Here is a 14,906-nt window from a genome sequence, read left to right on the forward strand (position 1 = left end):
TCTGTAGAATATGGTTCTGCACAACAAACCAGACAAACTATCTTTCTCACACTAGAACAATATCCAAAAAAGTATAACAAGAAATAAAGGTTCCTTGAGTTTATGGGATTTGTGTTGAAGGTTTGTGTTTGATTCTTTGCAAGGGGGAGGGAGAGTGGTCTTTGCTGCTCTCATCCTTGTCGTTACGTTGCTTTTCTTTGCACCAAGCATGTTTGTGAGGCCTTAGGGCATCAATCACTATGTATTTATTGACATCATGTAACAGCTCTCTTATCTATCCGGAGACCCTATAAGAAATTTAAACTCAAAATGTGGAAAATTGATCTCAATAAGTCTTGTTATAGATCTTTTCATGTTTTCCCAGTTCCTATCTTAGTTAAAATGTTGTTCTCAACTAGGGAGCTGTATGATGTTATAGTGAAAAGCAAAGGCCATGCTGTCTGCCTGCATTCAGATTTTGCTTGCTCCTACTGAACCTTCTGCAGCAGTCTTTCATTTGCAGAGTGGAAATAATAAAAATCCCAGTCCAAAGGATTGTAGTGGGGTGTCAGTGAGGCAGTTTATTCAGGCTGATCACAGCACCTAGTAGAAGGAAGAATGCCAATGTACATTCCTAACTCCAGCTTCTTTGCTCTAAAATTCACTCTCCATGTATTTGTTCTTTCTACCCTGACTTTCTATTAGTTTGCTTTGACCAGCTTGTTATAATCTTCTGATAGAAACATCTTGCCTTGCCTTTTTATTCTAGTGACCTATCTCTGTTGGTTTTCAGATCACCCCCTTTTAAGTCACCTATACAACTACATCTTAGACTTCTGGCAGTATTTGTCACCCATTACCTATAGGACAATATCTTGCACACAAGTCTGATTCTGTGTGATGGAACCTATGCCTTGAAGTTTCATTCTCATATTCCCTTGGAATGGTATCTTCATTCTCTTTGTAGCTCCCCTCCCTCCTGCCATTCCATGCTCCTACCACCCCCTTTATATCGTTGCATCCTTCCTGCCTACCTGCCTTCTGTGTGGCATACTCCAGCTCTAGGAAGAGTGAGGTACAGACAAGTCCCTGGAAGTTTTCTAGTATCTCAAAGCAAAACTGGTTACCTTTTGAGTCACCAACCTATAATATGTTTTTAGATTGATTATCTTTCTCACCAAATAGCACCATTTTAGGAAGTAGCATGGTAGAACAGAAATAGCAGGAAACAGAAATCCTTAGCATGTACTTTGCATGTCTTAGGCAGTGGTCCTCAAACTATGGCCCGCAGGCCACATATTGTATTTGCATCTGTTTTGTTTCTTCATTGCAAAATAAGATATATGCAGTGTGCATAAGAATTCATTCATAAGTTTTATTTTTACTATAGTTAGATGCTCCAATGGTCTGAGGGACCGTGAACTGGCCCCCTGTTTAAAATGTTTGAGGACCCCTGCATGGTAGAACAGAAATAGCAGGAAACAGTCAGAGATCCTAGCATGTACTTTTGCATGTCTTAGAGGACATGTAATCTAAAGGCATGTTAATGACAAGTCACTTAACTTTTGAAAAACTTCTACAAAGTAGGGTTGCTGGAATTTGGTGTTTGTTTTTATTCACAAGCAATGCTCAGGATGCCCTGTATTCCTCTCCCCACAATCATCAGCCAATCAAGTCAGAAGTTCAATGTGAGGACCTGAAGTGCCAAAAATTATTTCAGTCACCCAGTGGGGCTAAGTTGACACCCTCAAGGGCCACGTATAGTAATGCTCTTGGGATCATATTGTGCTGGGGATTGAGCCTGGGTCAGCTACATGCAAGGTCTATGCCTGAATCCCTGTACTCCCTCTTCAACCTCAGAGGCTGTTATTGTTAAATTGGTATGGGGTATACCTATCACAGTGTTTACCAAGTAGTTTCATTGATATCTCTTGAAAAATGGATCATATTAAAGGTCTAGTATTGTATCTAAATGACCATAAATACCACCCTCTCTGATCTGATACCAGATTGCCAACATGGAATATCAGGAATAAATGTAATCCTTATGAGAAACACATTAATTTTAATGATTCTTATTTGGAGAAGCTTCCAAAGTAATGCTTAGGGCAATGCTCTTTCCTGATGATGTTGTGACCTTTGGATCCATGGAGCTAGAGATCTCCAGGAATGCAGAATATCTGTAAAGTTTTCATTTGTTTTATCTGGAGGGCAGGACAAAAACAGTTTTTTTCCTCATTTTGCATACGATTGAAAAACATGTAAGTGATTATTAGCACATTGTCTGAAATCTAGTAAGTGCTCAATAAATGTCGCTGTCAGCTTTTAACTTTGGGAATTTGACCAATAGTAGAAAACTAGCCTAGTCATATGGTATAATTATGATCCCATCTCATGGATTTTTTTAGTTGTCCAGATAATCTGGCCAAAATTTATGATGAGGAAGAGACAAACCTAAATATCCTTTACATCTTGATAATAAAATTAAACCCATGATATGAAATAACATTGAAAGAATAACCTGTAACTGTTCTGCATCCATTGTGTCTATGTGAACACTAAAGGAAATTTTGGATAATACAAGGATTGAGTAAAATACAATGACAGTGTCTAAGGAAATGAACCAGTGAACTTGTCCCATCAATGGCACAATTAGTGACTCTATTGAAGGTGTCCACATGCCAGTCCAATAGTATGCTTTGTGTCCCATGATATCTAATTCACAATCACTGCTACAGATGATGCTATACTACCAAAATAATGATATACCACGAAAATAATGGTTAACATTGCAATGGTTAGACTGGGAAATACACAGCACAGCCATGCAAGTAGCATGTGAATCTTGGAGAATGGCTTAAATGTTAATCAAGTAGGGGTAATGTGGGTGTTAGATTAAACTCTGCTTTTACCCAAAACAAAGGCATTCCCCAACTTTCTCTTTCTTTGATTTGTAAAAGTTCACCTGGATAGGTACTTTTGTCTCTCACTCAACCCTCTTCCTCCCATTTGAATTTGATCTAGTCAATTTCAGTTTGGCAGGCCCAGAGAGACCACAAGGCAAGACGCCACCATGTTTCTTTCCCCCTATGCCTGGCATGGTTTATTAATTCGCACAGCAACCCTGCTTCAGATGAGCTCACCTGGGTTTAAAAATATGGCATGGGGATTTATTTTACAGCGGGGCAAGAATCTCCATAGAATGTGAAAGCCCATGGGGCCAGAGAGATAGCACGAAGGTGAGGTTTTTGCCTTGCATGCAGAAGGACGGTGGTTTGAATCCCGGCATCCCATATGGTCCCCCTCCAGCCTGCCAGGAACGACTTCTGAGCTTAGAGCCAGGAGTAACCTCTGAGCAGTGCTGGGTGTGATCCAAAAGCAAACAAACAAACAAAAGAATGTGAAAGACCAACTTCAAAGGCACCTTCAGTAGAGACCCTGGGGAATCTTTTCAAAGGGCTAAGAATTCCTGGCCCAATCTGTATTACCAAGATAGTAATCACAACTCATTTGACTGCTATGAGACCTGAAAATATATGTTGTAACTGATGATGACTTCTACCCATTTTTAGGGGCTGGGAGGGAACAGCAACCAGAACTGACCACATTTTTTCCTTATATAAACTTGAAAAGTTTCATGAAAAAGTTCTAGAACTCCCTATGGTCAGTTTTCTTCTTCTCTTTATAGTTCACTAATTGTACAAGTGGGAATGAACTGAAAGTAAGAAATGCCCAGCCCAAGGGCTTCCTGAAGAAAGTGTTTTAAAAAAACTAATTGTTCCCAGATAGCTAAAATCTATTGAGTCTACTGCAGCTTTTTGAATAGCAATTTTAGCTAATAAAAAGACCTTTTAAAGCACTATTTATTTCTCAGATCCAGAGCTGAATTGTAATTTATTTGCAGACTATGTACTGTTGCTACTATTGTGGTCCTTCAATGATTAAGCCTAAGTGATTCATGCTCAGGATTACTCCTCATTGTGCCGAAACTCAGGCTTATGCCTAGAAAACATGTGACTATAAAAAGTCCTTTGAGCCTCTTCCACAGCCCAAGGGAATTAACTCTCTTATGGATTCTGATAGCTGATGAAAATGAAATTGTTCGGTGAGGAGCCAGATTGATACTATTTGCGTTAGGCAAAATCATCTCTTTAACTGCAGAAAAGGGTACCTGCTTTAGGGGAAAAACACCAAGGAATACTCATCTTCTCTCAACACTCATTTCCTATTTCCTTGTAACTCACAGAATCATTTGTTTATGTCCCACTCCAGACTAATCACTAGGCCTATGCCAAAATAATCAAAACTCCCACATCATCCACCTTCACTGCCTTATATTTATTTTTATTTTTATATTTTTCATATTTCTCAGTCTATGATCTAAATTAGTTAAAACTCCGGTTAACTCTTCACTACCTTTTCCTTTTGCCTTGACATTTTACATCATCATCCCCTAAATATCCTTCCTGAAACACGGATGCTTCCTGAAGACATCACTCTCGTCAAAGCCATCTCAGGAGCTGTTTTTCCTTTCACACCCACAGATCTGAAGAAGATTTAGGATTTACTTCACTTTTCTTCTATTCCAAAACTCAATTCTTTCTTCTCCCTCCTAACCTGCTTGGATATGCATGACAAAAGCATGGTTAGCTTCAAGTTAATTCTTCTACCCTCATCTCATCCCACTCCACTGCTGTTTATACTGCCTACCAAATGGACTACTAAATCCATTCATCTGCTTATTCGAGAGGATATTGTTCTCTTTATGATCAAATTATCATCTATCCATGCCCCAAACCCATCATGTTCTGAATCTGACCTACCTTTCCAACTTCATTTATTATCACATTGTCTCATTTTTTTTTTTTGATTGTTTATTTGTTCAGGTCTTACTCCTGATTCTATGTTCATGGCAGGGATCACTCCTGACAGGGCTTGGGGAACCACATGCGGTACTCTATGCACACAGATTGACTGTGTGCAAAGTAAACACCTGACCTGCTTTAAGCTTTATTATATTGTCTCTTTTCTTTTCTGCTAAACTCTCAAGACTCTGCCATTCTTAAATATATGGGCATGATCTGATCTATTAGGCCTTTACACTTGCTTTTTCCTTGTTCTGAAAGTTCTTCTTCATGTATTGACATGAGTTGCTCTCTCGTTTCGTTCTGATCTCTCTGCTTAAAATTCATCTGCTGGGAGGCCAGAGCAATAACACAGCAGTAGGACATTTGCCTTACACAAAACCATCCCCAGACAAACATCGGTTTGATTCCAGGTATCCAATATGGTCCCCCAAGCCAGCCAGGAGCAGGAGCAACTTTTGAGCACAAAGCCAGGAGTAACCTGAGTGCCGCCGAGTGTGACCCCAAGATAAAACAAACAAAAACTCATATGCTGGTCCGAAGCAATAGCACAGTGGCTAGAGTTTTGCCTTACAGGCAGCCAACCCAGGACCAACCCTGGGGGGAAGGGGGTGTTGATCCCCAGCATCCATATGGTCCCTGGAGCCTGCCAGGAGTAATTTCTGAGCACATAACCCTGAGCACCTTTTTGAGTTAGAGTCAGTAGTAACCCCTGAGCATCACAAGAAGTGACCCCAAAAAAGTAAAGAAAAAAGAAACCATCTCTTTGTGTTGTGGTGTTGTTTTGTTTTGTTTTAATTTTTGGTCCTAAGCAATAGTGCTTAGGGTCACTCCTGACTGTCTAGTCAGGGATCACTCCTGGCATTGCTCAAGGCACTGGGATCTGAACATGGGCTGGCCATATGCAAGACAAGCTCCTTTGCCTCTACTATCACTATAACACTGTATCTCAAATAAGTATTGAGACACTATTATTTACATTATTATTTACTCGTTTCAGGTATAGTTTTTCAGTGCCTATTCCATCACCATAGACAACTTCCCTCCAACAATTTTCTTAGTTTCTCTTTCCTATCCCACCCCCAAGTCTTCTTCTATGACAGCACATTCTGAAGTTTGATTGTAATCTGATCTCATATTTTCAGATTTTCTGGCTCACCACTCCCAAAGTGCCCAATGCTCCTTTCCTATTCCATCTGCCTCTATTTACTTCCTCCTTCACTTTCTTTCTTTCCCTGCCCTCAGTTCTATAATCCAGAGACCAGGGGCATCTAAGTATCACACATTTAATATTTTGCATTCTTTCATCCTGTTATTCTTTATTCCACGGATAAGTACATATTTATTCTTCTGACTTACTTAACTCAATATCCTCCAATTACATCTGAGTTTCAGCAAATTTTCTGATTGCAACCTTCCTTAGAGCTGCATATTATTCCATTATGTAAAAACCCACATATTCATTATCCTCTCACCTGTTGTTGGACACTTAATTAATTCTATATCCTAGCTATTGTGTTAAGTGCTATCATGAATAATGGTGTGCATCTATCCTTTTGAATGTTTTTGTGTCTTAGGGGTAGATACCAAAATCTACCTGTCCTGGCATCTACTTATTTTTTTTCTAAATGATGCCTAAGGTATGACATAAGCTTTTTGTTTGTTTTTCTTTTCCTTTCTTATTTTTTTTTTTTTACCATATTGTCTTCCTGGTGCTACCCACTTGCTAATAACACCATTAAAATATAGAACACTTTTTTTTTGGTTTTGGTTTTGGGGCCACACCAGGTGACACTCAGGGATTACTCCTGGCTATGAGCTCAGAAAGTGCTCCTGGTTTGGGGGACCATATGGGACACTGGAAGATTGAACTGTGGTCCATCCTAGACTAGCCCCTGCAAGGCAAACGCCTTACCACTTGTCTCCACTGCTTGGTGCCACCATTCTGGCCCCTAGAACAATTTATTTTAACGGAAGGACTGACTCATAATATGAAGCTCACCACAAACAGTGGTGAGTACAGTTAGGGAAATAACTACACTAGCAATATCATGACAATCTTAATGAGTGAGAGAAGTAGAATGCATATCTCAAATACAGGCAGAAGGGGGGCCATTCGTGGTAGAAATGTTGCACTGGTGAAGCGGGTGTTTTGTTTATGACTGAAACCCAACTAGAATCATACTTCTAATCGTGGTGCTTAAATAAAAATTTTATGAATAAAAATACGTGGAACACTTGGAAGCAGAAGGCAATTTGAATTTATCACAAAAATGTATGTTTAGAAAAGTTCTTGAAGGAATTCTCAGTCACTATTTCTGACATGCATCATTGTTCTAATGTCATTTCTGATTTATGTGTTCAGGGTTTTCTGAGTTGGATCTTTTAGTAGAAAATAATAACGAATAAAATTTTCTTTTCTTTTCTTTATTTCTTTTTTTGTTTGTTTGTTTTTGGGTCACACACTGGTGGAGCTCAGGAGTTATTCCTGACTCCATGCTTAGAAATCACTTCTGAAAGGCACAGGGGACCATATGCGATGCTGAGATTCGTACCACCATCTGTCCTGGATTGGCTGCATGCAAGGCAAATGCCCTGCTGTTGTCCTGTCTCTTTGATCCTTATTTTATTTTCTATCCTAGCCATTGTCAACAGGTTGAACAAATACCATAAATTTGGCTTCACTATGGAAATAATCCTGAATTGGGGCTATCACTAAGCCTGCTGTTTTGTCATTTTTTGAAATGAAGATTGTGGTTACAGAAATATAAACTCAACATGTGACTCCCGTCGACTTCAAAGTGAACATATATAAAAAGTCAACTTTATGTAATGTGCAAAATAAACCATAAAGGTTTCTTTCTTCTCACAGACTAAAATTTTATCTAATTTTTCAGGAGACAGATATTATAATTCATCAATAAAGTCTCAACTAAATTAATCCATTTTTCTCTTCTTCTAAATAGTGTTTTATTTTTAACATACCAAAAGTTGATGTGTCTACTTTTAAAATAAAAGAGTAAGAGTAAATACTGGATGATTTAACTCTTTGGTATTTAAAAATTGGTGGAAAAAAATGGGAGGATGATGCAGTAATAGGCCTTGAACACAGAAGACAAAGGAAGGATCCAGATTCAATCTCAGGCATTCCACATGGTCCCCTGGACCAACCTGCCAGAAGAGTTTTCTGAGCACAGAGCCAGGAGTAACCCCTGAGCGCCACTGGGTGTGACCCAAAAACAAAACAAAAAAAGGTAAAAAATAGTTTCATATCCTAAATATAAATGAAAGAATATAAAATTCATATGTTAGTTGACTAAGTGCATATGTATACAATTAGATCAGGGGTCCTCAAACTTTTTAAACAGGGGCCAGTTCACTGTCCCTCAGACCATTGGAGGGTCTTACTATAGTAAAAAAATATCTTATGAATGAATACTTATGCACACTGCATATATCTTATTTTGCAATGAAGAAACAAAACAGATACAAATACAATATGTGGCCCATGGGCCATAGTTTGAGGATCACTGATTAGATAAACATATCAAGAGCTTATAGAGAACATTCAAAGAGAGATAGCATATATATGACAAGTGAAGACCTAGGGTTAGTTCTCCAGCACTTCGGGATTTCCCAGCTTTTGACCAGAGAGTCAGAAGTTCCAAAAATCCGAAGTTCCCAAAAATAATGGTCCAAACATGAAAAACCAAAATCACATTAAATTTTTGAAAAGAATTTCTTGTTTCATTGCTTTAATTGAATTTTTAAAAATGAATTTACTCAAGTTTCGCCACTCATTTAGCACGATCATTTTAAAAGAAAAGAAGAAAATGGCAGTATTTTTCTTTAACTGCTTATTTTCTTGGAAACACTCATTAGCTCTAAATTCTTGAGAATATAAACTTTGTATTTGTGTCTAACTCAGGACACAAATATAGATGTATAATAAATATGTTTGAAGCAAATTAAGGTTCCATTAGGAACATAGATGAAAACTGTGTAGCTCAATAGGCTAAGTGCACATTGTAAGTTTAATCTGGGTTCCTGAGTAGTCTGGGTCATCTGTAGTGACCTCATAAGTTCTTATCTAGGAGAAGACCCTAACTAAGCACTGCTGGGTGTAAGTCCTCAAACTAAGAAATACATATAGTTTAAATTAAAAGCCATATTTTTAGTTTAATTAGCACTAAATTTATGTTTGAAATATATTATTAAACAAGGAAGAAGAAAATGCTTTAAAACTTGAAGAGGGAGGGGCCAGAACAGTGGTGTGGAGCGGTATGGCATCTGCCTTGCCAGCGCTAGCCTAAGATGGACAGCAGTTCAATCCCCCAGCATCCCATATGGTCCCCCAAGCCAGGAGCGATTTCTGAGCACATAGCCAGGAGTAACCCCTGAGCGTCACTGGGTGTGGCTCGAAAAAACAAACAAACAAAAAATAATTGAAGAGGGGCCGGAGCAGTGGCGCAGAGTGGTAGGACGTCTGCCTGGCACGCTCTGACCTAGGACGGACCGTGGTTTGATTTCTGAGCGCATAGTCAGGAGTAACCCCTGAGCATCACGGGTGTGGCCCAATAAGCAAAAATAAATAAATAAATGAATATTGAAGAAATCCTTTAATATTACTAATGCCCTTAGTCCATGTAAAAATATTATCTGAAATATAAAAGTTGATGTTGTGTATAATTATTCCTAAATAATGTTTTCACTAGTATAAATATAAACATGTTAAAGACATACAAAATTTCTTTGTCTTGATTTGTTTTGTAGTCACATCCAGTGCTGTTCCAGGCTCTGCATTCAGAGATAGCTCCTATCATTGCTCAGGGCACTAGTGTAATGCTATTATATTACACTGGCCCAAGGGCAGGCAACTTTTATGTGAGATATTGTACTAAGCAAAATGTAAAGCATTTTTCAGTGGTATAACATTTTGGGTCTGATTTGAATTGCAAAAAAATCTGAAATATTGCGGTAGTTGAAAGATTCCAGAAGAGATCCAAGCAGACAGGACTAGAAACACAATGACAAGGAAGTAAGCCATCTAATGCCTATTTTATAAAACCTGAATCCCTAAACTACCTTCTTTTTCTTCTTCTTTTTTTTGACTTTATTTAAACACTGTGATTACTAACATGTCTGTAGTTACAATGACTTTCTGCTGAGATTTTTTTTAAAGGATAAGTGTTTTTTTTTCTTTGTTTTTTTGTGGCCACAACTTCTAGTGTTCTGGGCTTACCTCTGGCTCTGTGCTCAGGGATTACTCATAGTAGGACTCAGGGAACAATATGGGGTGCTGGAGATTAGCCCTATGCAAGGCAAGCACCCTACCCACTGTACAATAGTAGCTCTGATATATGAAGATAAAAAGTTTCAAAGGGTTACTTAATTATCATTATGTATGTATCATACTTGGTAAATTTGAGAAATGTGCATTTCTGTAGCTTGTTCTTGGTAATTAAAACAGAATGTGTTGGGCGAGGGCGGGAGGATGGGAGGGAGGCGGGTGGGTGAAGAAAACCAAAACAAAAAACAAAAAACAGAATGTGTTGTTCTAATAGATTGAACAAGTGGAATTCAACATGTTGCTAAGGGAATTGATTTGCACATCCAGTAATCTCCAACATGTGATCTGAAACGTAGTCTTTTCAATGTCTCCCCATTTGCACACATCTCCAGGCATGCCCTTTGAAGGTCTTGAGATACCTGCACATTGTAAGTATATAATACCATTTTGATGACTCATAACATCATCAGAACCTATCTTCAGCACAATGCTGTTCTAAGCAAACATAATCTTCATTAATGTTGGTTCTTCCATAAAGTAGCTTAAAACAATGAGTTTCAAGATCGTTTCTTTTCCTCACTGCAACAATGGGACAAAATTATCCCAATATTTGCTAACTTGCTTTGGTTCCTGGTATGTGTCAACACCTCCTTCAGTCATTCCAAAAGCAATTTTGTGAAACACAAATACACTACTTAATAGTGTGAGAATTTTTGGTAGCTATATTTGGCCATCTTTAAACTTGTTTTATCAAGAGTAGAGTTGAAAAGTAGATAAAATTTGTGCAATAGATTACAAGGGTTTTTTAGTTTCTATTTTCCTTCAATAAATGAAAGGGTTGATTTTGTTAACTCAAAATAGGAGGTATGTTTATCTCCCAGATTTTCTATTGTTGGTGGTTAAATATTTACATAAATCAAAGGGTAATTTCTCAGAATTGCTCGAACACTTTCAGATAAATTAATACAGTTTCAGTTCAGTGGCTTCACCAGCAAGACACAAAATCTTATTTTTTTATTGGCATGGGGTTTGAGATATTAATGTAAGCTCCTGTGCAAATAAAAAAAACAAAGAAAACAATATTTTGCTATCTGTTTTGGGTAACAATTAAACTGATCAGGCAGCTTGATAACATAACCTGAAAAGTCAACATTATTTTACTTACCCAGTACAGTTCAAAGCAAGTTTTTGGCCATTGTTAATTTTATGCCTTCAGAGAAACTTAAATGTAGCTATTCAACTAGTATTCAAAGACAGAATAGAAGGTCATTTTCAGAAAAACAGTTACAAATGAAAACAGTTTTCTATATCACTATATATACATATCACACATATTTTATCCACAGTGAGAAAGCATGTTATTCCTCATTCCTTATTTATTCCCTGTCCCATTAAGACCACACATTGTATGTTTGTTTTATCAGATGTCAAGATAATAGCATGTAAGATGCCTTGGAGCTATTGTAAGGACATGAAACCCCCAGACAACAAACCACACAACAACCATTGTCAATAGGCAATTTTCAACGAAGTCAAGATTTCAGTAGGCAATTCTCAACGAAGTCAAGATTTGGATTCGTTTTTGTGTTCAGGGATGCTTATTTTCTGTGATTTTTAATAATTCATAAGAAACAGAAATCACAATGTATTCATTCACTCAGTTTTCACTTATGGAAAGTCCAAAAGAGCCCAAATTCTGTCGACCCCACCCCCCTGTTCTACCAACATTTCAGAAGCAAAGGTAGGGGGAGAGCAGATTTAAAAAAAAAAAAAGATAAAACACACAGAACTGGTTTAAATAATTGAATGTCCTTATTAGACATCACCAAGATTGCATTTGATTCATCAGGATAACTTTTAGTTCTCACCAGTAAGACCTTGTAAGGAAACTGTGATATCAGCCTTCAGGGTTGATCCAGAACTGTAAGGGTAGAGTGTGCTTTAAGTCCATTTTATAAACATTACTACAGAATGATTTTCATCATTGGCAAGAATTATTGGAGGCCAGTCATGCAGAGAAGTAGGCAATTAAGTATTATTGCAAGATGAACATGACAAGGTTCATGTAGTTTAATGTTAGATAACAGGCTGAGAAATGTTTCCACTAAAATATACTGGCCATTGGTCCCACATAATCTACAGTTAGAGTTCTAGAAATTTGTATATAAACAAGTCTTCAATTTCCCTTGGCTGATATTGGAAATGTGTCCACGAGCATTATTTCTGGTGGTGAAATGACTGCAGGTCAAAAGAAATAACAAATCTTAAAATAACATGGAGAATAGCTAATGTAACTATTTACACTCTCACTATCTATTGTTTGTACAGAAAGGACTGTCTCTATTTAGCTAAATTATCTGTGATAATTTTGAACTTTCACAATTAAAATTTGCAGACGGTTATGAGTACAAGTGGAATTCTTCCACATAAGCAAAGTAGTTGGGTTCAAAGATTCCCCGGGATAATTGCAATCCTTTCTCTCAGCTGCAGAGGAAAAATAGTTCAGTAAAGCTGCCTGACAATAATCTTTAGAAAGCACAGTGTTTTTAATACTTAGATTGTCATAGGTAAAGAGAATTACATATAAATGGATTTTGTATATTTAGATTTTAAGAAAATATTTAAAAGTTAAACATCAGTTTTGCTTATTGCCTCCCCCTACCCCCAGGTCATAAAATATATTTGAATTTTTTTCTATTCCATTTGTCAAGTCTATTTTCTGATTTGCCAGTCAGTGGTTATCAGGATCCTTAGGTATTATTATTATTATTTTTAATGATAACAGATTGAGAAAATTCTCTAACTCCTAGGGTCTCAATTCAATTGCTTACTCCAAAATGGAGGAAATTGGTTAGGCTCTGATCAACCTATGGGTAATCCTAGTAAACTTAGTCTTCCTTCCTTCCTTCTTCCTTCCTTCCATCTTCCTTCCTTTTTCTTTTCTTTCCTTCTTTTTGGCTTTTGTTTTTTGGTTCACACCCAAGCAGTGATCAGGGATTACTCTTGGCTCTGTGCTCAGAAATCATGCCTTTTGGCTCACGGGACCTAATATAAGATGCTAGGGATCGAACCTGGTTGGCTGTATACAAGGCAAATTCCCTACCCTCTGTGCTATTGCTCTGACCCAAGTGATCAGTTTTAATTCCACAAGAAGAAATGCAGTAGTTCGGCTAATATACCTCTTTTAAAAAATTAAAACATTGACCAATAAAATACATATAAAAATATCAAAGTGGTGATGTTCTTACCAAATTGTCCCAACATTTTTTTCTGTTGCCTGTGGGCTCACAGTTATTCAATCTTTAAATTACATTCATTAAGTATTGTTGTGAAACCTTCTGTCCCACACTTTCCAGAGTGCCAACTTCGCATTTCAAAATAAGTCCAAACCACAAGATGGACCAGAAATATAGCTGATGACTTGTAACTACCAGAAAAACAAGAGTCCCTTGGAAGTGAAAGCAGCATTTTTTTCAAAGAAAGGTTCAAAACAAACATCATAAATTGGTGAGAAGATTGTGAAGGAACAATAGACTTGTAAAATATTTAACTTGTTACCCATCTCCTATCTTGCTTTGATAACCTAGAGTCAATCTTATAACCAATCAAAAAGCCAAATTCTTAGCTCTATTTGTGTGTAATATTTATATCTGAGAACTTTGTTTCTTTTTTTTTCTAGTTCATAAGGGAGATCAGGAAGAGAGATAATCAGCTCCCCAGAGTCATACTGTACGCAAGATCAGGCTAGTAGGGTTTAGAGAAGAAAGCAATAGTAGAGAAGGGATATTATCTAGGTTTTGTCTGACTTAATCTAAGCAAAAACAAATTTTTTTTTACAAAGACACTCCTGTTACATGGTGGTTTATCAAACATTTCTAAGATGTCAGCTAGAGATTCCTTTTTGTCTCATCAAACCATTTTGTGACTGATGAAATTCTCCTGTTTTTTTCACTTTCTGCTGGCTGAACTCCTTACTTTCATGTGCTAGAAAGTCAAGAATGGAAAATCCACCCAAAGGATAGAAATACCAAGAATACAAAGATCTGTGAACAATGAGGGCTATGAAGAAGATATGTTTTATTTTATTTTATTTTATTTTATTTTATTTTGGTTTTTGGGCCACACCCATTTGGTGCTCAGGGGTTACTCCTGGCTATGCGCTCAGAAATCACCCCTGGCTTGAGGGGACCATATGGGACAACGGGAGATCGAACCTCAGTCCTTCCTATGCTAGCGCTTGCAAGGCAGACACCTTACCTCTAGCGCCACCTTCCTGACCCCAGAAGATATCTTAAAAAAAAAAAATCGGGGTTAAATGGAGGAAAGAAATGTAGAAAGAAAAGGGACAGAGCTCATAGAAATCTGCTGACTAATTTAGGCTGTCTAAATTTTTGTCTATGTTAGCCAATCAGGATGGTAGAAAGAGAAACTGGGTCATTTTTATTCTTAGCAGTAAAGCTGTATGACTGAATTTTTTTTCTCCATTTGATTTTATTTAATTTTGTTTGTGGTGCTGGAGAAGGAAACCAGGGGTTGACACAGATAAGGTAGATACTGCTTTTCTCCCTCATTTGAAACATAGGACCACTCTTCTGAAATTCTGCTGTGTAAAGCAAATCCATCTGATCTCAGGCAAAATTGCTGGCGTGGTGGTGGTCGACCCTATTGCTTAGAAAGAAACCAAAGCTTCCCTGGTGTTCACTTTAAGGCAGTTTTCAGAGCATTGGTGTGTTCCGAATTGCTCTACTGTTAAAGGAATTTCATTGGCAAGT

This window comes from Suncus etruscus, chromosome 16 (genome assembly GCF_024139225.1).
Source record: "Suncus etruscus isolate mSunEtr1 chromosome 16, mSunEtr1.pri.cur, whole genome shotgun sequence".
Lineage (NCBI taxonomy): Eukaryota > Metazoa > Chordata > Mammalia > Eulipotyphla > Soricidae > Suncus > Suncus etruscus.